At 34.7% G+C, this 24,559-nt stretch overlaps 1 protein-coding gene across 2 annotated transcripts in view; it reads left to right on the top strand.

Moving 5' to 3' along the window:
* The window catches only part of LOC101889686 (E3 ubiquitin-protein ligase TRIM9), a 500,815-nt gene that overhangs the window by 437,037 nt on the left and 39,219 nt on the right, over window positions 1–24,559 (top strand). The gene's annotated exons all lie outside the window — the stretch shown is intronic.

Here is a 24,559-nt window from a genome sequence, read left to right as displayed (position 1 = left end):
TTCCCAACATTTCCATACCCTCCCTCGAAGTATCCGTTACACGTAATTTCACCAATGTTTTGCGAAAATACTTCCTTTCGTTAAGCCAAATAAAATAAGCTCATCATTGGTGTTTTTTTATTTTTTTATTTATTCTTACCTATCAAAGATCGCGAGAGAAAGAGAGAAAAGTACTCCAACTCTACAAAAAAAAAAAAAAAAAAAAAAAAAAAATCAGACAAATTGCTCAAAATTCGGATCCACCTCGGTTCTTTACAGATTGGTATATCTAAATATTTATCTCAACAAAATATGACATTTATCAACCCTGTCTTCCCACCATTTTCATACCCCCCTCGAAGTATCCGTTACTCGTAATTTCACCAATGTTTTGCAAAAAACAATTCCTTTCGTTAAGCCAAATAAAATAAGCTCATCATTGGTGTTTTCTTCTCTTTTTCTTAGCGCATTGTTCTTCTAAAGTCATATTTTTTTCTTCAAAATCAACTTGTAGACCATTCATACAAACCATGTATGCTACGGAATAGGAAGATGATGGGTACATCATCAGACAAAAAGACCCGACGACGTCGACCCCCATAACAAAATATCTTTCATTTTGGGTTGATGATGGTGGTGGTGGTAGCGGCTATAGTGAATTGCACAACTTGGGCGATTGACTTCTCGTTGAATTTTTTTTTTGTCGTATTTTTGTGCAAAATATTGTTTGTGTGCAAAAGCGTAAACTCACCATTCCGACCCCTCCTTGCCTTCTAAAGCCTTTGTGTTTAGAAGTATCCAAAATTGTACGTGCCATACCGCTTCTATACATCGGCTGACTGGCTCGCTGGTTGGGTTAGAGGCGCGAGCATTGTTTCCTTCACTTCACTTCGAATTGCCATAAATCAGACGCAAAACAAATTCATTTTAAATGCATACGTTGTCATATCGTTAGTCGGATGTATTCCTCCCTGGGCAGTATGGGGTTTGCTTCTTGAGACGAGGTGTTTTTTTTTTTCGTGGTATATTTCTTCAGTGGACTTGGGCTGTCTTGTCTTGTCCAATTGTAGCGGCAATGGCAGCAGCAGCAGTAGTTGTCAGAGTTTGCAACTTCTGCGCGCGTCATGGCTTGTCTCAGGACGTGTGTACAATTCCTTATGACGTGCTGCCACAAAGTGTTGTGGCAATTGTGCCACAAAACGAAGAAAATAAAACAAATCATTTGACGTTTGTGCAGTGTCAATTCTTGTCTTCAAGATCATCATCATCATCATCACCGGCAGCAGCAATGATTTAAAGCTTAAATCTGAGTAGAGGGGCTCACTGAAGTGGCAAGTTCTTTTGCTCAAAAAGCCAGACAGTGGTAGTTGTATTTTTTTGTCGTTTTCTACCGTTAAGATTAAGTGTGGGAAATTTTTTTCACACCAACAAATTAAGCTGGAGCTCAGTTTAACCCATTAGTGGGCAGTGTCCCTTATAAGGGACTCTCACATTTTCCACTGTAGCACTTTCCAATGCTCGTTTTTTTTGTAAACAAGTAGGCTATGCCATTACTGACACTCCAACGAATTATGTTCTATCCCATTCGTTTAATTTCTTGCGAGTTGCGTGTTGTATTTTGTGCAAAATATGGAAAACCAATTTCTGAAAAAACAAAAATCTCGAGCTGGGTAAGTAAAATTTCAATAAAGTTATGATTCTGTGAATATTTATGATTGTGTTTGTATTGTTATTTGTAAGTAAGTGTAATAAACTAGTTTATGCCCAAAAAATAAAATAAATTGTTGTGACACGTGCATAAAGTGACTATGAATGCAACGTCCCCTTAGAGGGACACTGCGCCCGTAGTACAATTGTAATCCACTGATTGAGTAATAAATCTTATATGTGCAGACTTACAGTTTCTGAAATACTTAATGAATTGGATGCTATTGGCGATAATGAGTTGCACGACATTGAAATTTACGCGACCCCACCAATAGATGGTGCCGATACCGCTCTAGAATCAGGCAAAAAAATAGTGTTGGCCCATATTTGCATATTTGCTTGATGCGTCAGTAGTGAATGCATGGCTGTTAATGAAGAAGTTACATCCCAATGATCCGGCATGTTCAACTCTTCTAAATTTTCGCCGTTATATTGCAACATCATGTCTGGAATCGTATGGTACCCCAGCATCAAGAGGTTTGCGCAATAGCAATGTCACTGCAGATACAAGATATGATGGCAGAAACCACATTATTGAATATTCAAAAACAGATAAACGGTGTGGATTATATGGCAAAAAGTCTAATTTTATTTGTCAGAAGTGTGACAAAGGTCTCCACCCTAAAAATTGCTTTAAGGAATATCATAAGCCAAGTGTACCCAATGCGCAGCGTCCCTTATAAGGGACGGCCCATAACTCCAAAACCATAAGCTTTTTTGAATAAATTGTTTTTAAAACAAATTAACTATACCATTTTTATTTGTAATTGGTGTAAATCGCTTAAAGGTAGTGCCCAGGGAACTTCGTCCACTAATGGGTTAAATTTGAGTTCCTTTGAAAAAAAATCAAATTTTTTTGAATACGATTTATATTAAAACTTATAATTATAAATTCTTAAAGTAGGTCACCTTTATTTAGAAGATTAAATTTTATGTTTCCAATTCCAAGAATAGCTGTGTCACCTTTCCCCACCTGCATGAGTGTTTCTGAGATGAATTTCATATTCGTATGACTCATTTGACAGGCAATTTTCTGATGAATCACACAGAACTGAAATAAGTGAAGAAATCTTTGCGAATCTTTTTTTAGTTGGACCTTTGTCACAGCCAAAAACTTAAATCACCGTCATAAAAGACACCTAGGAAATCAAAATTTTTTAGCCCTTCTATGGGTTCCTTTAAAATTGATTTAATGGGCAGAATAGGTTTTAAAAGGTATTTATTTAATGAAAGAGGCATGTATTATTTGGAAATTATAATTTTTAGGGTGGTATAACTTTAGTTTTCAGGGATAAGACATGTCTACTAAGTTGCAAATCTATGCTCAGAGCAAAATATAAAGCACTTTTTGAAAAATTATTTTTGTTGAAGTCCTGCGAAGAATCTGCTGCATATAAAAGATCTTTAAAAAGGTCTTTGGTCGTAAGAAGATTTTTGGTCTACATACAACCCGTACAAGGTCTAATGTGAATAAAAAATCTCTAAAAATTTCAGCCTAGCGAAAATATTTATTTGATATTTTTAGTACTTTCAAAAAGTCTTAGGCCTTGGGGATACTTGAAAGATTCTCTAAAAAATACTTAAATAGGTTTGGACGTAGGAAAGACGTACAACAATGTGTGTTTAAGTCTGCGGCCTTGAGAGAATCTCTTAGAAGTCCTTGGTTTTACACCTAGAAAAGGCTGAAAAGGGTGTTCGTCTCAGTCTATAAAACAAAAAAATCCTTCGACATAAGACAACTTTTAAACTGGGAGAGCAGATCTTTAAACGATCTCCGGTGCCGATTAGAACCCTTAACGGTATTCGTCCTATATAAGACTTTTAAAAGGTATTCGGTCTAAGAAAGTGCTGTTTAGAGACCCCAGACTACATAAGACTTGGATAAAGGGGCTTCCGTTCACCTGTTATAGGTATTCGACCCAGAAAAGACTAAAAGTGAAAAGTTTTCTCTTTATAGGTGATCTGTTAAATTCTTTACACTACAGAAGAACTGGATAGAGTCTTCCAAGAAAAAATTTCTAAAAGTCCTTTGATCCTTATAAAGCCGTTGAAGGCTTCTAACCTACAAAATGACGGTAGGGTGTCGATGTCTTTGACCTAGAGAAGACATGCGAAAGTCTTATGACTAGAGAGTACCTGTTAAGATTTCCGTCCTAGGGAAGACTTATAAAATATCTTGGGTCCATAGAAGACCTATTATAGGCCTTGGATTTCGGCCAAGAGAAGACCCGTAAATTGGCTTCCATCTATAGATTTTTAAAAGTACTTCGGCTCAAAGAGGACTTTTAAAAAGTTGCCCGTCTGTGACAGACCTGTATAAGGTCATCTGGCAATGGAAAAACTGTATAAGGACATAGGTGTCTAGAAGACGTCTATGGTCTATGGAAGACCTATTTCGCGTTTAGCGATCTAAAGAAGATCTGTGGAAGATTGTTTAAGAGTCGATCGTCCCGAGTACCCTCTAAGAAGTTTCTGTCTATTGAAGATTACTTTATTCTCTGGAAGTATAACATTTTTCAGTTGTTGTTAGGATAAAAGGCCTTTGTAGTATACCTCATACATGTCGCCTGTTAAAGTTTTCAATAGAAGGTCATATATTAGTCTCCTATATAGAAAGAACACTGTACATTTCTTTATGGATTTATGCCAAAATGTCATGACGTCTATTCATGAAGGACTTTTTTTTAAATCTTCTAGTCCTTCTCCTTGTCCTCTCGTTAAAAAAATAGATTTCCAAGGTATTGTATAAAGAGATATCCCGTGTTAGAAATCTACTCCATAGAGAAAGGAATGCTACATGCCTTTCTGGAAAGAACAACTTTCATATTTTGTCTATAAAATGGATTTTTTTACAAAAGAAAGTCCTTGACAGGTCATCCATGGCTGTCTTAAACTTTTTGAGAGCCTTTAAAAAAGTCTCCGATGAGTAGAAAACTATTAACATTTCTTCTTACAGATCTTCTTCACCTTCTGCATATGTAATATTCCTTCTGCGTTTGAAACCCCCCTTGCAAGATCTTCTATGGGTAGGATAGAGGACTCTTTATGCAAAATTAATAGAAGACACATTACTGGTCCTTCATAGATAAAAGTTCTCTTGTATGCCCTTTTCAGGTCTTAAATTTACAGAAAAATTTGTTAAACCCTTCCTTGCATAGTAGTCCTTCGACAAGTTATCCATGGTATTCTTGGTCTTTGTACGTGGCCTTCAGATTGTTCTTAAAGAAGAAGGCATATTCAAGTTCTTGTATAAACGGAAGACCTTTTTTGGGTCCATTATGAATCAAAGTCTTTTATGGAAGAAAATCTTTGGCAAGTTTTCGATTCATAATGTCTTTGCTGGGGGTTTTGTGGTAAAATACCTTTTACATGTCCCTTTTCAAAAACACTTTTTGGACCATTCAAAGTTCTCTCATTCAGAATACTATATCTATGAATAAAAAAACACACACTAAAACACTTTCAAATTAGTTTTGAAAGCCAAACAATTAATTTATGAAAAACTTGTTGAAATTATGCCATTGAAATGAATTGGATGCCAGCCCACCCAAATGCCATCGGTCTGATGCCTATGAAACAATCACCGAAAACTACAAAAGTGTCATTTACTTTGAATTACATATCCCCATGAGTTTTGAACGAGGGGAGATTGAATGGGAGGGGAATTGTTTGCTATTTTATCTTTTAATTTGTGGACTAGATGTTCTTTAAATAAATATGAAAATACAAAAGGGATTTCTAAAAAAATGTCCACAATGACTCATTGTTCTCCATTCTCATTTCCTTTACCCCTCTCTAAACACCCCAGACTTGTCCCGGGTAAACTGACCTAAGGTAAAATTGGGAAATTACTTTTCTCAATTTACGATTTCTCAGCAATTACTCTTTGAGAAATATAGGTCGAAAACATTTTAATGAATTCTTTTTACGGACTTTCAAAGCTCTTTGATTTTTGAATGTATTTTAAGGATTAAATTGGGAATTATTCCAATGCCCTCAAAAATTTACGAGTTCTCAGCAATTACTCTCCGAGAAATCTAGAACTAAAACAATTTTTTATGAGACTTTTTAAGGGAGTTTCATTTTTTGTTACTATTTGAGCTGTACTCCTAGATTTTTGAATCTATTTTTAAGGACTAAATTTAGAATTATTTCCATGTCCTAAAAATTTAAGAATTCTCAGCAATTACTCTCCGAAAAATATAAATCGAATTTTTATGAGTCTTTTTAAAGGGTCTTTTCAAGTTTTTTAAGAACTATAGGAGCATTACTCCTAGAAAATATTTTTGAGAACTAAATTGCGAATTGTTTCCACGCCCTAAAAATTTACGAGTACTCAGCAGTTATTCTTCTAAAAATATAAATCGAAACATTTTTTTATGGGTCTTTTAATTTTTTCTATTTTTTTAAGATCCTTAAGATTTTAGAATATATTTTTAAAGACTATACAAAACTGGATTTTTGGGGAATATATATTTTTTTTATTTTTAGTATTTTTTCATGGATAATATCTTACATTTTCTTAATAATTTCACATGAACCTCGTCACTTTGTTGCACTTCACTCATCTAATTTTGCAAAAATGAACAAAACATTATTTTTTTACAAAAAATAATTTGATATATGATCACTTTAATAGTAAAACTGTCACAATGTCCACACGGTGGTATACATGGATACCAAGACCAAGTTTGAAACTCTGCACCAGACCTTCACAACAACTAATAATAATAATAGACGAGAGACCAGAATTTACCACTTACCATCTGAATGTAGGCCCTGTGGGCCGATGCTATGGTGTTTGTAATGTGGTTATAATTGTTTGTGTGGCCCCCACTCTCACTTGGTCATAGTTGGCAAATTAGTTTCAATTTCAAACAGATTGCTATGGAGGTACACAACCAAGAGATTGTATGCCTCCCCAGTAATGCAGTTGTGCATGCCCAACACACAACGTTTTATTGAGGACCACCGACCGACCACCACATACATCCGTTCATATGTTACATGGTTTTTTTTCACAACTAGACCGATAAAATAACATGACATACAACTAAAAGAGTAACAAAATATCAGCAACACCAAAACAAAATTGTTGAAATAATAAAAAACGTGCAAACAATAACATTTAGGGAAAAATGAAGAAGAAAAAAGTTTGAAATATGGAGTTACAAGTGGAATAAGGCAACGGGCCAATGGACTGTTCGAATTTGTGAAAATTGAATAAATTTTAAAATATTATTTTTTGCTTTATTAAATTAGAAAAATATTTCTAGACTACCAGTCTCTGTTTTATCAACATTTTCATTTATATTAACTGACCATTGAAAAAAGTTAAAAATTATCAGCCGCTTTTGTCGACGTATACCCTCAGAAATTTTGGATTATTTAATTATATTTTGACTTCTGATTCAACAAATTGTTGACCCTCTATGGGGTAGGTTTTGAAGGAATGGGCCAATATTGTTCATTTCTTATCGAAGCTAAATAAATATAATATAAATATTGCGACGTGCCAGATTTAGGCGATATCGACTACTTACCTTCACTTTATATGAGATTTCTGATAATTTTTAGAAAATATTAAAATATACGAGAGGTACCAGAAGTGGCTCGCAGATATATATCATCTTCGCAGCAGATCTTGTTTTAGTAGAAATAATGGGATGTGTGAAATATACGGAGAAGCGGATGCTTATTTCGGATTTTATAATCGTATTCGTTATTCAAAACGTTGGCCCTTTGTGGGGAAGGTTCCAAAAGGAATGGTCCGATCTCTATCATCATTATAACAGATTTTGTCTTGATGGAAATGTTCAGATGTACAAAGTCTGAATGGAATTGAATAGTAATTTTGCCTTCTATGAGCTTTATTGATATTCAAAGATTTGACCCCTTGTGGGGGAGGTACCAGAAGGAGTCGTCCGATACAATCCATCTCCGCATCCGATCTAGTGTTAGTAGAAATAATGTGATCTGTGAAATACAAAGAGAACCGGATGATTATTTCGGATTGTATAATAGTATTGGTTTTTCAAAACTTTGACCCTTTGTGGGGCGGAGGTACCAGAAGGAATGCTCCGATCTCTAATATCTTTATAACAGATCTCGTGCTGATAAAAATATTGGCATGTATCAAATCTGATTGGAATTATATGTTAATTTCGCTTTTTATGAGGTACGTTCCTTCGTATTGAAAATGTTGACCCTTTTGTGGGAGAGGTACCAGAAGGAGTGGACCGATATATTCCACCTTCACATCAGACCTTGAGTTAATCGAAATATTTTGATGTATTTAATTTGAAGACAATCGGACTCTTTTTTCTCATGTTATAAGAATTATAACTATTCGGAATGATGACCCTTTGGGGGGAGGTGCTTGATGGAGTGGGCCGATAGTGCCCACTTTTGCACCTGACGTAGCACTGATGCAAATATAAGGAATTGCAAAGTTGGAGCGAAATCAAATTTTCCTCGCCTCTCTCTCTCTCTCTCTCTCTATGGAGTAAAATATATATATATTTTTTTGAAATTTTTGACCTTTTTTGGTGGAGGTACAAGAAGGAGTGGGTCTATAGTATCCATCTCCGAAATCGATCTAAGTTTGATAATAATATTACGATTTGCGAAGTTTTGATGAAATCGGATACTCCCTTCAAGAGATATCGTGCGAATCAATCAACAGACAGACCGACGGACGGGCGGACGGGCGGACATCGCTAGATCGACTTCAAATGTCCTGAAACGGATTTCGTCCAAAGAGATCTATGGTCTAAAACCATTATTTCGATGAGCCACGTTTTGGTTGTATCAATTGATATATACCCTCTGTATCCATGTGGCTGAGGATATAAAACTTATTTCGATTTTTGATCTCTATCCATGCACCAACATTGATTCGAAACTCAGATTTTGAAATACGACATTAAATTGCATATTACCTTTCATCTCTTTGGGCAACTAAACAAAACACTTCCCTTCCCCCCTTCCATTTTATCATTATTTATTTAAGCACACATTTTTTACGTGACGATGATGATGATGTCTCTATTAAACCAACCACGCTCGAATCTCCAGATGGTACTGGCCAAAAGGAAGCTATTCGATGCCAGACACCACTCAACCAAAAAACCATTTGGTGTCTTTAAATTGACGCCAAAAGAAATCCATGTTGCTGCATGGCACAAGATTGTCAAACCACAACCAATCGGAAATTTCAGCAACAAGAAAAGAGGAGCCACCTGTTTCCAACATTTATAATTTTCAAATAAAACGATGACACTGTCTGCAGCAACATCGTAGAGACATAACAATAAAACATAAATTTATAAATTACCAAAAAAATGGAAAATAAAATAATATTATAAAGGAAACAAACAGCATGTTGTGAGCCATACAAAACAATCGGAGACAACATATGGCGCTAAAATATTTCACAATAAATGAACTGACATTTTAAAATTGGCTACGGAGGTGAAACGAGGCAATGTTGGCCAAAAGCATATCACTTCAATGCCAAAACATTGTACAATATTGTGACTTCTTAGAAAAGGGGTCGGACATAGGGTTGCAACAAAGATACCCATGCTCCATGTATATTTTACGTTACACTTTGTTTGACTGACTGACAATTAACTACCAGACGAAAGATTGAAGCTAAAGCCTATAATGCCGCTGGGTTTTCGGAATATTTGTACCACTGGTACTAGCTGCGTCTATAACAAATTAAATGGTACGTAAAAGGAAAAAATATGAAAATTGTACTAAATGTAGTACCAAAAACCTAGAACTCAAAGTTTTTGTTTGCTGTCTTATTTATGATAAAACAGTAAAAAAAAATCTTGATGATACCCTACACCTCTTTGCTGATATAGTAGAGCTCCGCATAACAATTAAAAGTTTTCATGGGAGAATTCAATCATACAACCTATGATTATAATTATAATTTAAAGTTCAAAGGACTAAATTTGTGTTTTGTTTTTAAATTCGGACTTGTATTGTCCATTTGGTGCACGATTAATTTGAAATCGGATAAAGATATATATGGGAGCTATATCCAAATCTGAACCGATCTCGATAAAATTTGGCAAAGGTATTTCGGAGCTGTATTTGATATATTTCCCTGAATATCGTTGTTACGGAGTGCATATTACTGCTGTGGGTAACAAATATAACAAATCGGATGAACAGTATATATGGGAGCTATAGCTATATCTAAACCGATCTTTACCAAATTTTACATACTAGCCTCTAGACTCAAATCGGAGGTAAGTGCCAAATTCCATCCCATTTGGAAAAATATTAGACCTTTGGTGCACAATAAAAGGTAAATCGGACGAAGTTATATATGGGAGCTATATCCAAACCTGAACCGATCTCGATAAAATTTAGCAAAGGTATTTCTGAGCTGTATTTGATATATTTCCTCAAATATTCTTGTTACAGAGTGCATATTACGGCTGCGGAGGAAAAAAAGAACAAAGCGGATGAACAATTTATATGGGAGCTATAGCTATATCTGAACCGATTTCGATCAAATTTGGCATATTTATTTTCAGGCCTAATTTGGTTGTATGTGCAAAATTCCATACTATTTGAGCTGATATTATACGTTTGGTGCACAATAAAAGGCAAACCGGTCGAAGATATATATGGGAGCTATATCTAAATTTTGGCCGATTATCTCCAATTTCAGTAGGGGTCACTTGGGCCAAACAAATGATTTGTGCAAAATTTCATCTGGATAGGGCAATAAATGCGAACTATACTTTGTTTACAAAAATACGTGGACAGACGGACGGACGGACAGACGGACATGCATAAATCGACTCAGAATGTGATTCTATGCAGATCATCAAAAGGAACTATGGGTCTATATCGTTTCCTTTTGCCTGTTACAAACAAATGCATCCTGACCACCTTGTGGTGTAGGGTATAAAAAATTGTACACAAAGCTTTTTTTTTGGAAATTCGTACTATTTATGTAAAAGAGTAAATATTAGTTCCTGACTGATTCATCAACGTGCAGGCGAAATGGCTAAGGCAAGAATCTTGGAACATTGTATATTGGCGGGTAAATTGCATACCTTTTGGTATTGTGTGAAAGAAAAATCAAGTTTGGAATGTAGTGTTTTTGGAAATGTGTAGCAAATATAACAACTGTACGATATGATACTGAATTCGGTACAAACATTGGTTTTGGTTCATCGGGAAATTTAAAATATTGGTCTCTGCTGGTAGGTAGAATGAAGACAAAGAGTTGAGTTTGGAAATGCGTTCAGCAAGCGTACGAAAAGTACCAAATGGCACTAAATTTGAAATTTAGCCTTAGGATCCCTGTTATTGTGTTGGACTAAGATTTGTAGGCGATTTTGAAAAGATCAACTAAAAGGTACTAAACGGCACTAAATTTTGTATTTGGGTAAGGGATAGATTTGGAATTTGAAGTCTAACATTTTGCATAAGTATCACCATTTCTGCTATTAGGTTTATACATGGCGGCGGATTTGGAAATTCCTACAAAAAAAGGGAAAAGTACTTAATAGTATTAACTTTAGTATTTGGGAAAGCTGGAAATTTGGAGTTTTTGTGACAAAGATATGGTTTCGGAAATGTGTACTACAAAGGCACGAAAAGAACTAAATAGTACCATTATCTGTACAAATAAGTGTTGAGTAAACATATAGTTTTTGAGCTCTGAAATGTAGTAAAAGGGTCTTCGTCCATGTGTAGCCTTGACATATGGAGATAGTTTGGGATTTGTGTATTATGATTGTACAAAAAGTACTAAATGGTACTGCTTTTTGTATTGGTTGAAGGAATGGAGATAAAATTCTGAAATTTGATATTTATATTCGTGATGGGATTTGTGTTTAAAATTTGGCTGTGGTTTGAAAATACGTCCCATGTTTGTACGAAAAGTACAAAAAGGTACTAAATTCGGTATTGGGGTGAAGAAATATTGCTGGAATCCTCAAATTTGTTATTGAGCTTACTGATGTGATCTGCGTTTGAGATTTAGCTTTGGTTTGGAAATTGCGTCTCATATTTGTGTGAATAGTACTAAAAGGTACTAAATTGAGATATGGCTGAGATCCTCAAATTTGAGGATATCCTCCAGATGAGAGCTCTTGTTACCTGGAAGTGAGCTATGGAGATTGTTTTGTAAATTAGTACTACAATAGTAATAAAGGTACTAAATAGTACTAAATTTGGTATTAGGTGAAAGAATCGATCTGAAATCCGGAAATTTGATATAGCTGTTGCTGTATGTGGTTAAGATATGAAGGAGGTTTTGAAAAAAATTACTATAATTGTTTGAAAAATACTAAAAGTTACTAAATTTAGTATTTAGTGAATGTATAGAGCTGAATTCCTGAAATTTGATATTGAGGTCTTTATTGGTATCTGGTGTTGAGATATAGTGGTGATTTTTCAAATAGTACTAAATGATACTAATTTTGGATCACTGGTGGTGTCTAGGATTTAGAGATGTAGATTGATTTGAATAAGTGTACTAAATGTTACTAAAATTTGGGTTTGGGTGAAGGGATAGAACGAACTTTCTATGGCTTACATATGGAGACGTTGAAATAATTTTGGACAGAAAAAAGTTCATTAGAAGTCTTGTAAAACAATTTTTTTTCTACAAAAGATCTTCAAAAAGTTTTTACGACCTCTCCCGACCCTATCATGTTCCAGGTGCTCTACTCTCTTACATTTAATCACAACAAGGTTAATTACGTCTTCTTTACGAAATAAATTACATTTTCTCGAAAACAGAAAATGCATTACTGTTACAACTTATTTCAGTGTCATTTTGTCTTTCTGTAAACATCCGTTTCGTTGTTGTTGTTGATGAGGTTGATGCTAGTTAGTAAGTCCTTGTAGTCATTAGCTGAACAATATGTTGTAGCGTCGATGGTGATGTTTTTTTTCGTCCAAAGGATTTAGCATCCTTGAGTCATCCTCAGCCGTTTGGAAATGTAAGGTAAGGGGAAGATTTCATTTTTCAATTACCATTATTCTAACATTACACACGGCTAGCCAGCCTGACTGGCTGACTGAATGTCCTGGTCATGGATGTCTACTTCGCCATCGAGTGATTATGACCATTTAAATTATGTTGTTTGCTGTTTGCCAGGAGTATCACCACCACTGTACCTTAGCGACAACAAATAAACAACAATAACAACATTAACATCAACATCACAGCCTCAGTTCCCTCATCAGCCGTGGCAATAACATCAGGAACGGCAACAACAACAATAGCTTAAGGCTAATATCTCATACTGGGCTAGACAATGAATAGAGAGAAAGGCAAGGGGGAGAGAAAAAGAGAGGGAGAGAGTAAGAGTGAGAGTAAGTACATCACTCCATCCGTGGGTATTCTATTCATGAGGCCTCAAGTGCAATAACATCCTTTTGCTTTCTTCCTGGCCAGCATGCCTGCCTAACCTTAAACTTGAAATTCCTGGAAAGGGGAAAGTCAGGGGGGTTAGAAAGTGTAAAAGAAGAACAATGCATGATTCGGCCATCATTACAAGCCATGCTCTGATGTTCTATGGCGAGTGGGCGTTGTTGATCCTTAACAGGACAATGGCAGTAGCAACAGAAGTGGCTTCCCCACATTCCAGAAATCATCAAACCGACAGACAGACATACAGCCAGCCAGTCAGTCAGCCATCTCCAACCTTGGCTGACTGGCAGGCAGTTAGTGAATGTAAAAGTGTTGCTAACAACATTGAATTGTATAATTACAATAATAATGTTGCCCTGCAGCAGCAACAAACATTGTTGCCATGTCGTTGTTGTTGTCGTCGTCCCCGTCGTCCCCGTCGTCATCTTCGTCTCCCAAGTACTACTAAATCGTCGTACATCATTTGTTTGTTTGGATGCCGTTTGTATGTTTGATGTTTGCCACTCCAGCATTGGCGAAAGCGTGTATGGCCGATGGTGGGCCACTAAGCCTCCCAATATTTACTGCCACATTGTCTTGTCTATTTAAGAGAGCGAACGAGTGTGTGTGTGTGTCTGTGCGTATGTTTGTGCAGGCGGGCGTTGTACAATTACATTTCCTGTCATGTTCAATGTTAACATTTCCTTCTTTAAATATTCCTGAAGTTCACTGAGCAAAACGTTTTGTTTTTCGTTTTACCACCACACCACCTCCCCCAAATGGGATTCACGGCTGATTCTAGCAGATGAGAAAGGGGACGGGTGTGTGTGTGTGTGTGCGGGGGAAAATGTTTAACATTTTGATGAATTTATTAAATTTTGCATAAAACACATTTGGCATATTTTGCATGCTTTCGAACATGGACCAAACCAAACCGAGGCTGACTGGCTGGGAGTTACTCAGTCAGCCAACATGCGAGGCAGCCATTCAGACAACATCTGTGTTGTCGTGGTTTTGTTGTTTGGCAAATGTACCATCATTTGTTTATGCTAATCCTGGACTACACTTTGTTGCTGGGAGATAATATAAAAATAGAAGAAACCAGGGATCAGTGGAGTCGAAATGGTTCTGGTTTTAAATCCACCCCGGGGGAGATTTTTAAAGAAAATTAGTAATTTTTCAAAAAAAAAAGGAAGTTGTATTATTCTAAATGGAATAAAAAATAGAATCGTTTGAAGGATAAACAAAAACTCTAGGAAAATGACAAAGGCGACAAGAACCACAGTATACTTTAGGGGTAGATAGTCGAAAATACGACATTTAAAATTTTCAAAATGTTCCTTCAACAAAAAAACGGACTTTTCGATGAAAGGAATTTTCCAATCGTATTCTCGATTTTGATTTTGAAAACCATAAGTCCGTCTACTCTGTATAAAAGAGCCTGCAATTATGTAAAGAAGGTCTGGAAAATATCGTCTATGTATAGAGGACCTTCAAAGGCTCTACTTCAAAAATAATAGCTTATTTGTCTAAATATTATTTTGTCTAAAATACAAAAGGTTTTTAGAAACCCGTAAAGAATTATCCCCAGAAGGTCTTCTTCGTATAGAAGATCTGGAAACCGTACAGAAGACCTTCAAACCGTCTTCTACCTTCAAAGAGTCTTATCCATATAGAAGACCTTGAAAGTGTTTCCTCTGCATTGAAGACCTCAAAAAAGTATGCTATGTATAAAATACCGTCAAAAGGTCTTCTCTATATAGAAGACCCTCAAAAAGTATTCTCTATATGGAAGGTCTTCAGAACGTCTTCTCTATATGAAAGGTTTTAAAAAGTCTATATGCAAGACCCTCAACAGGTCTTCTCTATATGGAAAACCCTCAAAAGAATTTCTCTCTATAGACGATTTTCAAAAAGTCTTCTGTATAGAAGACGCTCAAACGGTCTATCTGTATAGAAGAACTTCACAAGGTCTTCTCTATATAGAAGTCCTTCACAAGTTATTTTCTGCATAGAAGACCTTTACAAGGTTTTCTCTGCATAGGAAGACCTTCACAAGGTCTTCTGTATATGGAAGACCTTTACAAGGTTTTCCCTATATAGAAGACCTTCACAAGGTCTTCTCTGTATAAAAGAACTTCAAAACGTCTTCTGTGTATATAGAAGTCCTTCACAAGGTATGTGTGGAAGTTTATGGAAGAAGACCCTTTAAATGTTCTTTTCTGTATAAAATACCTTCAATCGGTCTTCAATGTATAAAATACCTTCACAAGGTATTGTCAGGCCTTCAAAATTCTTACAAGTTCGTACAAAACTCTTTTAAAAGGGTTTCTCCGTATGGAAGACCTATAAAAGTCCTAAAAAGGTCTTCTTCGAGAAGAAGGCTTTCAAAAGGTATTTTGCGTATAGTAGACTCTCTAAGAGAGGACTGCTGTCCTTAGATGCCTTTTTTATAGATGTTTATAATTTTTAATTTTTTTTCTTGTAAAAATGGTTCTTAAAAATGTATTTTTTATAAACCAAAATGAATGAAATTTTGGCAGAATATATACGGATACAAAATTCTGTTCGTCAGAGACTCAAAATAAAATTTAATGAGGGTTATTTTTGTCTTTGACGACATACTTCTATAATTTTGCTTTGAGAGAGTATTTTCCATTAACTCTCAGGAAGTACAACATTTTTGAACTCCTGGCTTTTTGGTAAGATTGAGACTTTTACTGTGTTCTAAGATTGAGACTCTTGCTGTATTCTAAGATTGAGAATTTTGCTGTAATTAAATAAATTTAGAAAAAAGGACCAAAATAACCATTTTTTGTACCGCTTGAGGTTTTAATTTTATAATCAAAATAATCCTCGTACTTTTACCAGTAATATTGCCGAAGAGGCAATAAATATTGTAGTAGAATTTTATGAGAAGAAAATTCGTGGAATATTTTGACTTGCTACGATCATGTTTAATTGTAGAGTTTGCCTATATTTTTAAAAATGGCCCCCTTTTTGACTAGCTTCTTGAAGGTTCCATTTTTTACTCAAAATAATCCTTGTACCTTTACCAGTTATATCGCCGAAGAGGCTATAAATCGGAAATGCGAGAATTTCAAGGAATCTTAATCTGAACATTTAGAAAAAAAGGTGGGAAAGGGATAAGCTTATACCCTCCATTTGGGTTCAAAATTATTATTTTGTTATATTAACATCTATAGTGAGTGTGGAAGCCATTCAAAATGGTTTCTGTGTGGACAATACCTTCCGAAATTATTCTCTCTGAAAAATACCTATAAACGGTCTTCTACGTGTAGGAGACCCTAAAACGTTTATTCGAATAACATTTCGTCTATAAATTTCCTTTTACCTTCCTATCTGTATCTTCATAATTTCTCATATCTGAAGATAGACTTTTCTACCTATTGCAGACAAGAGTGTTATGTTTATAAAATACCTCGATTGGACTTTATGGCTTAAGAGGGCATACAAAGTTCCTTCCCTTCTTTAAAGGGCTTTCAAAACTCCCTTTCTTCTTTTACATTCAATCGAACTTAAGAAATCTTTAGAGAGCTTTCAAAATTTCTTCTCTTCTCTAAGGGCTTTCAAAATTCCCTTTCTTCTTTTAAACCCAATTAAATTTAAGAAATATCTTTGTGGTCTTCGTCTAAATTGAAGAATCTTGAAAGCTACCATCAAAATATCAATGAAATTCAGACACAAATTACGCTTTTGACATATCAAATAGTCTCTTCTTGACTTCCAAAACCAAAACAGTTTCCCTAATTTAATAGAATAATTTAAATCTAAAATATGTTTATCTGTCTCTTTTGATTGCATTTTAAATATTATAATAAGCCTTTGTTTGGCTGAAAAAACTCCTTGTGACCAAATGGAATTATACTATTTATCATCTCGAAATGATGGCCAGAGACTACAAGGACAAATAGCTAAGAGAGAGTCACTTGAGCATATGTTTCCCCCTCGCCTGTCTCATACATCTTCATTTAATTTATGACTAACCAAGACAAAATGTATATTTATTTTGCAAATCTTGTGGTTTTCTTTAGGGTTTATCCTTTTTAGCATTTTTTCCCAACATCTAAGCCCCTTTTGTTCGTAACCCAAAAGGAGAGATGAAGAAAAAATGTTTTATGTGTCTGGGCAGAAAAGGATACAAAATGACACAATAAAGTACTTAAATGTTTATTGCTTTTCATATCTTCATCTTTATTGTGGATGGAGTTGGGTTTTTTCTGCTCATCTTAAAATAAATAAAAAACCAAAAAGAGAAGAGGAAGATGGTGTCCTTCCCTGTTTTTGGTATTGTTTTCAAAGTTAATTTGCTAACAATTTCAAAAGAATATTACGTTTGTTTATTTCTCCCCTCCCCTTCTCTCTCCTGGCCATTGTTTGTTTATTATAATGAAAATCCTTTTATTGGCTATTTCCTTCCTTATTGTCCTGTTCTTCTTTTTTGTCTTTGCATATATAACATCGGTACAATCATATAAATTCATATTTCGCTGTTTGCTTGACTTTTTTTCTTCTCTCCTTTCTATTCAACCATGGGGTGTCATCTCCTTTTACATGGAGATTTATGTGTTTTTTATTTTAGAGAGAAAAAAAGAAGATGAACCAAGCAAAAGCCCAATAAAAGCTTTCAGTTTTTTTGCCCATCTTATCAATTCATAGCAGACATTTGGCATTAGAAAAAAGAAGAATTTTCTTTGTGTGGACCATTGCATTCGAAGTGAAATCTAATAAAACTCATCCACATCATGGCATTTATACATATTTTGATAAATGTGTTAAAATAACTCAGCGAGTTTGTGTTTTATCTCCGCTTGTTTTGGTCTTTTGATTTAACAACATTAGCCCGGCCCTTGTATTCACAGAAAAATCCCTCAAGGGATTGAATTTCATTGAGATGGAGTTTTTTTTAGCTCTGCGTTTTTTTTCATGCTCAGAAGCCACCCCTTTTGTATGTCATTGGCATTCACAATATTTTGTTAATTTCGGAATTGCCTTTTTTGCATTAATTAAAAATGAATGGTAATAATAGAATTTGAGTAAAATGGGTGTGGTGGTTAATAAATAAAATTAACAAGTTAGGGTAAACAGAGAAAGTAAAAATGAGTTCCTGAAATTTGTTTAGCCTCTCTGGTTAATTGGAAAACAGCTAGACCTGTAAAAATATAATTTGGCTCATTACAGGGATTTTTTTATAAGGTTAATAATATTGATTACATTTCATATTGGCATAATAACTTATTAATATTTAGAACCAATCATACTAAAAGGTTGAAAAAGGTTACAATTATGGAAAATATCCCTAGTATAAAAAAAGCTCAACAAGTATATCTTGAAGAACCTATGAAGCCCTGAGAGATATTTAAGATTAACTATAACTCTAGATTTCTGAGACAAATGAGAAATTACACACATTTTGCCTTTAGTTTTTATTTATAAAAAGAAAATGCCTGTGATATGTCCTCTATAGTGGGAATAAGTTATACAACTCTTCCAACCATGAGGAGGGGACCTTCGACATGACTTTTATAGAGATGGTGGTCTGCTATGAACAGAAGACTTGTATGGAGCAATGACATTCAACTGGTGCTATATAAAACATGTTCTTCTGGAGGTGTTCAATAGATAGCCGAAAGATTTCTATAAGTTTTTCTATGGAGAGAATAAACTTAAAAGGGGTTCTATTCAGAGAAGGCAATCTGCAGCCCTTTTATGACTGTCAGGCCTAGAGAGATTTTATGGCATGGAGGCTTCCAACAATCTTTCATTGAAAAAAAGACCTCTGCAGGTCATCTATTGACAGAATATGTTCTACAAAGCATCTCCAAGCCTTTTGCAGAGAGAAGACATTTGGTATGAGTTCTATTAAGAGAAGACCTCCCGTATTATTATTATAATTTTGAAGACAGATGACCATGTACGGGCCTACCTTGAAAGTTTCTGCAGACGGAAGATTAATATGCTCCAATTTTGGTTAATGGTCATATAGATGTCTAATTTGGACAGAAATTCTTTGAAGGTCCCCAATGTACAAAGTCCCTTCAGACGTCTTCTATAGACTGTTCTTCTAAAGAATTCTTCTTTTGGAAGAAAAAGTTACATATGGTTTCGGTTCACAGAACACTTGTCTATTCAAATAAAACTTTCAAAAGCTCTTCAATCGGGAAAAAGACCTAGTGACGGCAAACTGTGGGTCTTGTATTGAGAGAAGGCTAATCATGGGTCTTCTATAAAGAGAAGAACTTTGACAGGCATTTTATGAAAAAAAAACAGGTATCCAAGAGATTTGGAGATACGATATTCTACTGGTCGACTGTGGAGAATAGCATTTACATGTCCTCCTTGGGAAAAATTTGAAGGTCTTTAACTACGACAAGATTATCAACAGAAATTTAATTTAATTTTCTTCTATTAACAATAAGAGAGTGAAGATGCGGATTTCTTAATATAACAAATTTCCTGTTTTTGCGAAAAGATTTATTGACCTCTTATGAGAAGATCTGCAAAGTTTCAATGATGAGACCCACGGACTTTCAATCTAATAAACTACTTTTATTAAAAAATGTAACAAAGTTCGGCCAGACCGAACCTTTAATACCCTTTAATGGAGAAAAATTGAACATTTTCTAAAATTCTGAATATCAGCTAAACATATACGAAGCTATACAAAAACGTGGTTCTTCTTATTCAATTATCTGTCAGCGAGAGTGGTGCTTATACCGAAAATACCAAATAAAGGAAAGTACCGTTACATAGAGGCTATCCATTACGAACTTTAAATATCACATTTGATACAATAGGAAAATGTGACACAAATCAACAAAATACCGAATATCGGGGGTACAGTTATATGTGGACTATACCTACACATGGACAGTTCTTTGCAAAATTAATTCTTACATATTAGAAATATAAACTTCTAATTTACAGCAAATTGTGTTCAAAAACATGACTGAAACCAACAAAACAAGTGAAATCTGTCGGTACGGTTATATGAGGGTTACATCATAATGTGAACCTGTATACCCCATTTTAAACACCAAAAACTATACTCGCCTTAAATGCATCTCAGACGGACGGACTTGGCTAAATCGACTTATGCTGATTTTCTTAATTTTTTGAAAAATGTTCTTAAAAATGAAAAATGATCTATTTTTAAAATTCAGTTAAAAGGCCCTTTAAAAGAGATCGTAACAAGTCAACATATTTTAAAAATTTGTGTGTCATAAAATTCTATTATAGGTCCTAGAAAATATTAAAAATCTAAATCTTTCCCAAACGCCAGGAATGCTTATTTATTAACACATATTTTAAGGATAAAGCCGTAATTTATATGAGTTTATGCAAGATTATCCTACAAATCAACATTATAGAAATATGACGTCAAAGACAAAATTCTTCTTCATTAAATTTCACTAAAAGTCTCCAAAGAATGGAATTCATTGTTTCCAATCTTGAAAAACAATTGTTAAAAAATTTACAAGTCTGAATTTGAAAAAAAAAAAAAAAAAATAATCTTGTTGCAAAATGGTCTGGCTTTATCCCTTTATTGTTGTTTTTATAAAAACAACGTTTGTTTATTAGTGGAGAACGATGGTAATGTTTACCAGGGGGTAAAAAAAAATTCAAAATTAAGAAATCCACAATTGAATTTTTTTTTTTAATTTTCATAACTTTCAAGAAACGCATTTCAAAATTTAAAATTTCTTCTTAAAACAAAATACGATTGTCAGAATTTTCATAAACAATTTTGATTGAACATTTTGTAAAAAACGAAAACACGATGGAAAAAAAAACTTCTTTGAAAAAAATAACGATTGAAATCTTTTTTTTAACAACAAATGATTCCGAAATTGTCTTTAGAAAATCCATATAAAAACAACCAAAATTTAATTGAATAAATATTTCTAAAACCCCACGTTTATAGTTTAAACGTTCCTGTAAAATATCTGATATTGGATATACTTTTCCTGTGAATTCAGTAACATCGATTTATTTATTTTATTTTATTTATTTTTTAGGAATTCATTAAAATTATCATTGCCCATTAATTTCTCCACCTTGAGCCAAGGACGTTGTGTGCATGTGAAGCACGAAAGTGAAACAAAACACTTTAAATGACTACACGATTTTTGTTAGCTTTTCCTTGATAGAATTTTGCATATCAGGCATAAATTAAATTTGCAATAAAAACAACAAACTCTGCTGAATACGAATGAATTCACCAGAGTTTGCTCTCCGCTTTTCTTAAGACAAACTAAAAGTAAAGAATATTAAGTCTCATCGTGTGCATCATCATCATCAGCAGCAGCAACAGCAGTTTGCATCAGCAGGCAAAGCTGGCAAAAGAAGCAGCTAATCGCGTATCTATGTATCCCAGACATTTTACCATGAGTAACTATATTGAGATAATAATCGCAGACACAATGGCACCAGGCGGCCTGCTCTGGCTGAATGGCTTGCTGGCTCTCTTAATGTCTGTCTGCGTATGCACATATGCATTCGAAAACTTTGTCTTTCTGGCAAATGGGGAACAAGTTGAGAAGATGTAAGGTTAATTTGGAAAATGGTATAAGTAAAATGCTTTTTTAAAAATATAGTAACAATTTTACACAAAATTCAATGCTATTAATAGTTAAGAGGAAAATCCTGCCGACAATGAAAGTAGAGCTAGAAATAGTACGGTTGACGTTTTGAAAGTTTATATCGCAAAGTAACCAAAATGGGGAGCGAAAATTTACCACTTTTTGAATTTTTTGAAATTTTCAGACTAAGACTTTCTTACATTATAGGCATTGTGTGTCATCAGAAATATTATAGATAATAATATGAAGACAATTTTAGTTGACAATTTTAACCCTCAAGCGAGTCGGCAAATGGGTCATTTTTGTCTTTTTTTTCAAAATATTTATAAAAACTACTCTTAAGCATGATCCACAATTTTATTTGACATAAAATTCTACTATAGATCCTAGAAGACATCAAAAGTCTAAATCTTGCCCAAACACCAAGAATTCAGAAATATTAAAAAAAAAAACACTTTAGGGTTAAAATCGTACATTATTTCAGTTTGTTTGTTTGTAGCTCTGTGGTATTTTGGCCCATTCCCGGCGAAGCGCTTGCTTGAAGTGATCGACACTTTGGTATTTTTTAGTGCCAACCTTGCTTCCCAAAAATACTCCAGACACAATAGTTCAACGGATTGGTATCCGAAGATTTTGGTGGCCATTGTTTGCTGGAAATGAAGCGAGGAAACTCATTTTGTAACCATTTTTGGGTTGCGCGTGCCGAGTACGACGGTGTTAAGTCCTGTTGGAATCTCCGAGGTCTGCGGCCAAAATATTGCCATGCCTAAGAATATTTTCGCCATAATTTTCGGCATTTATTCTGATGACAGCCCACACCATCACCATGGCCGGCATTTGAGTTCTGGTGGCCAACCGAAGGTGCACATTTTGTTTGTTTACAAACTGCTGAACAACGAATGTTTTCTCATTGGAGAGAACCAAATTTGGCAGTTAACCACTTTCGGCCAAGCGAAGCAACTCTTTAGCTCTTTTGAGTATATTTTCTTTCAATTGCTTTGTAAGTTCTTGCACTTTTTGGAATTTAAATGGCTTTACCCCGAGCTCATTTTTTAATATTTTCCAAATGTAATATTGCGATATGTTCAGCTCACGAGCCATTTTTCGACCACTGCGACGCGGTTTTCGATCAAGTCGCTTCTTTACTTTTCGAAACATTACTGCTGATTTTGCTGTTTTCTTCCGTCCACTTCCTTGAGGCCGGGCTACGCTACCAGTATCACGGTAACGAGCGATGGTACGAGACACAAAAGATTTATTAACATTTAAATGCTGGAGTGCTCTAACGATAGCCACTTGTGGTTTTCCAGCCAAATATAAAGAAATCGCACTATCACGCTTGTATTCCATCAGGAATAACTCTTTTTTTTTGGAAAATTCTCAACAAGATGCTTTTGTACACTTGTAAACAATATAATGAGCTTTCACTGGAATAATTTTAACAGCTGTCGGACGAGTGGCTTAGAAATGACAGCAGTCTGAAATTGGTTGCAGTTTTTTAATCGCACCCTGTATATTCTTTAATTTTCTATGAATTTCGTGGTAGGGCCTTTTATCCTTAAAAGTCCTGCAGAAAGTCTTGTATGTATCTTGAAGGACTAAAAAAAGTTCTTTAGAAAACCTTCCACATACAGAAGACCTGTGAAGGACCTTCTATCTCTCGAAAATATAAACAGTATCATATGTGTGTACTTACCCGAAGCTACCTTGCTGTCTATTAGCCAGCCTCTGTGTCTATCACTCCTGCATCAGCAACAAGTCTAACTCGCATTCAACATTGCCAACACTTTCTGTTCATAACCCTAACTTTGACTTCAGTTCAAGACCATAATAAAGGCAATGTTGCTTCCGAGCGTTATCTTGGCAATAATAAGACGTACAACAGCAGCAGCAACAACAACAACAATATTTTACAATAACTGCAACAACTAAAAGTTTACTTATGGCAACATATTGTTTTAATTTCAGTTAGTAAACTATTTTACTCTTCCTCTAACCGGCTGCCAACAGCATACCGAGAATGACAGAGAGAGAGAGAGAGCGAGAGATGAAGAGATATTGTCATTGTTTATAATGATGCTATAATTTTACTACGCCATTCCTGAGATGCAACGAAAAGGAAGTTTTAATGCTGCTGCTGATGATGTTGTTGTTGCCGCTTCTGCTGTTGCTGTGACATCAACCAGGACTGCTGTCTTCCAAGACAAACGACTTGTTGTTGAAATATGCCCTCTTAGATGCAGATATCGTTGAATGACAACAATAATAAAAACGGCAACAGACACAAAATGAATGAAATTAATTTATAGAAGTTGCTGATGTCACAGTTGCTAAATCTGCTGCAAACTCCCCTCTGGAGTTAATTTCTTAATTGTAAAGTTAAATTAAGCACACGATGGCAAGAAAAATTCTCTAGAATTTTTTTTCGTTTCTTTAACAAGTTTGTACCAGAAAGCAAAGAAAATTAATGTACGAAACCGCAAGAAGTTTAAGGGATTAATGGGAATTTTTTTTGTGTTCCATTTTTAAAGCGGTTGACTTCAAAAGCCTTATTAATGAACAAGATACATTATGGGAGGGGTGCAATTTGAAAGGGTTGCGAATACTTTATTTCAAGGATAAAGGGAGGTAAAGTCGTAGATTTTTAATTACAGCATAACCAGACTTACTCTGCTATATTCGTGGATTCTTTCCTGAAGGGCCACAATTATTGATTTAAAAGAAATTAAGGATAATTGCAAAGTTTTGAAATAATTTATATTTTTCTAAATTTGTTTTAAGATCCAACAGACCATGATCATTTAATTTTGTAATTATTTTTGCCAAGAACTAAATGTTCCTAAAAACGTGGATATTTTAAATTACATTTTTA

This window comes from Musca domestica, unplaced genomic scaffold, assembly GCF_030504385.1.
Source record: "Musca domestica strain aabys unplaced genomic scaffold, Musca_domestica.polishedcontigs.V.1.1 72, whole genome shotgun sequence".
Classification (NCBI taxonomy): domain Eukaryota; kingdom Metazoa; phylum Arthropoda; class Insecta; order Diptera; family Muscidae; genus Musca; species Musca domestica.
This window is presented reverse-complemented; position numbering and strand designations above follow the sequence as displayed.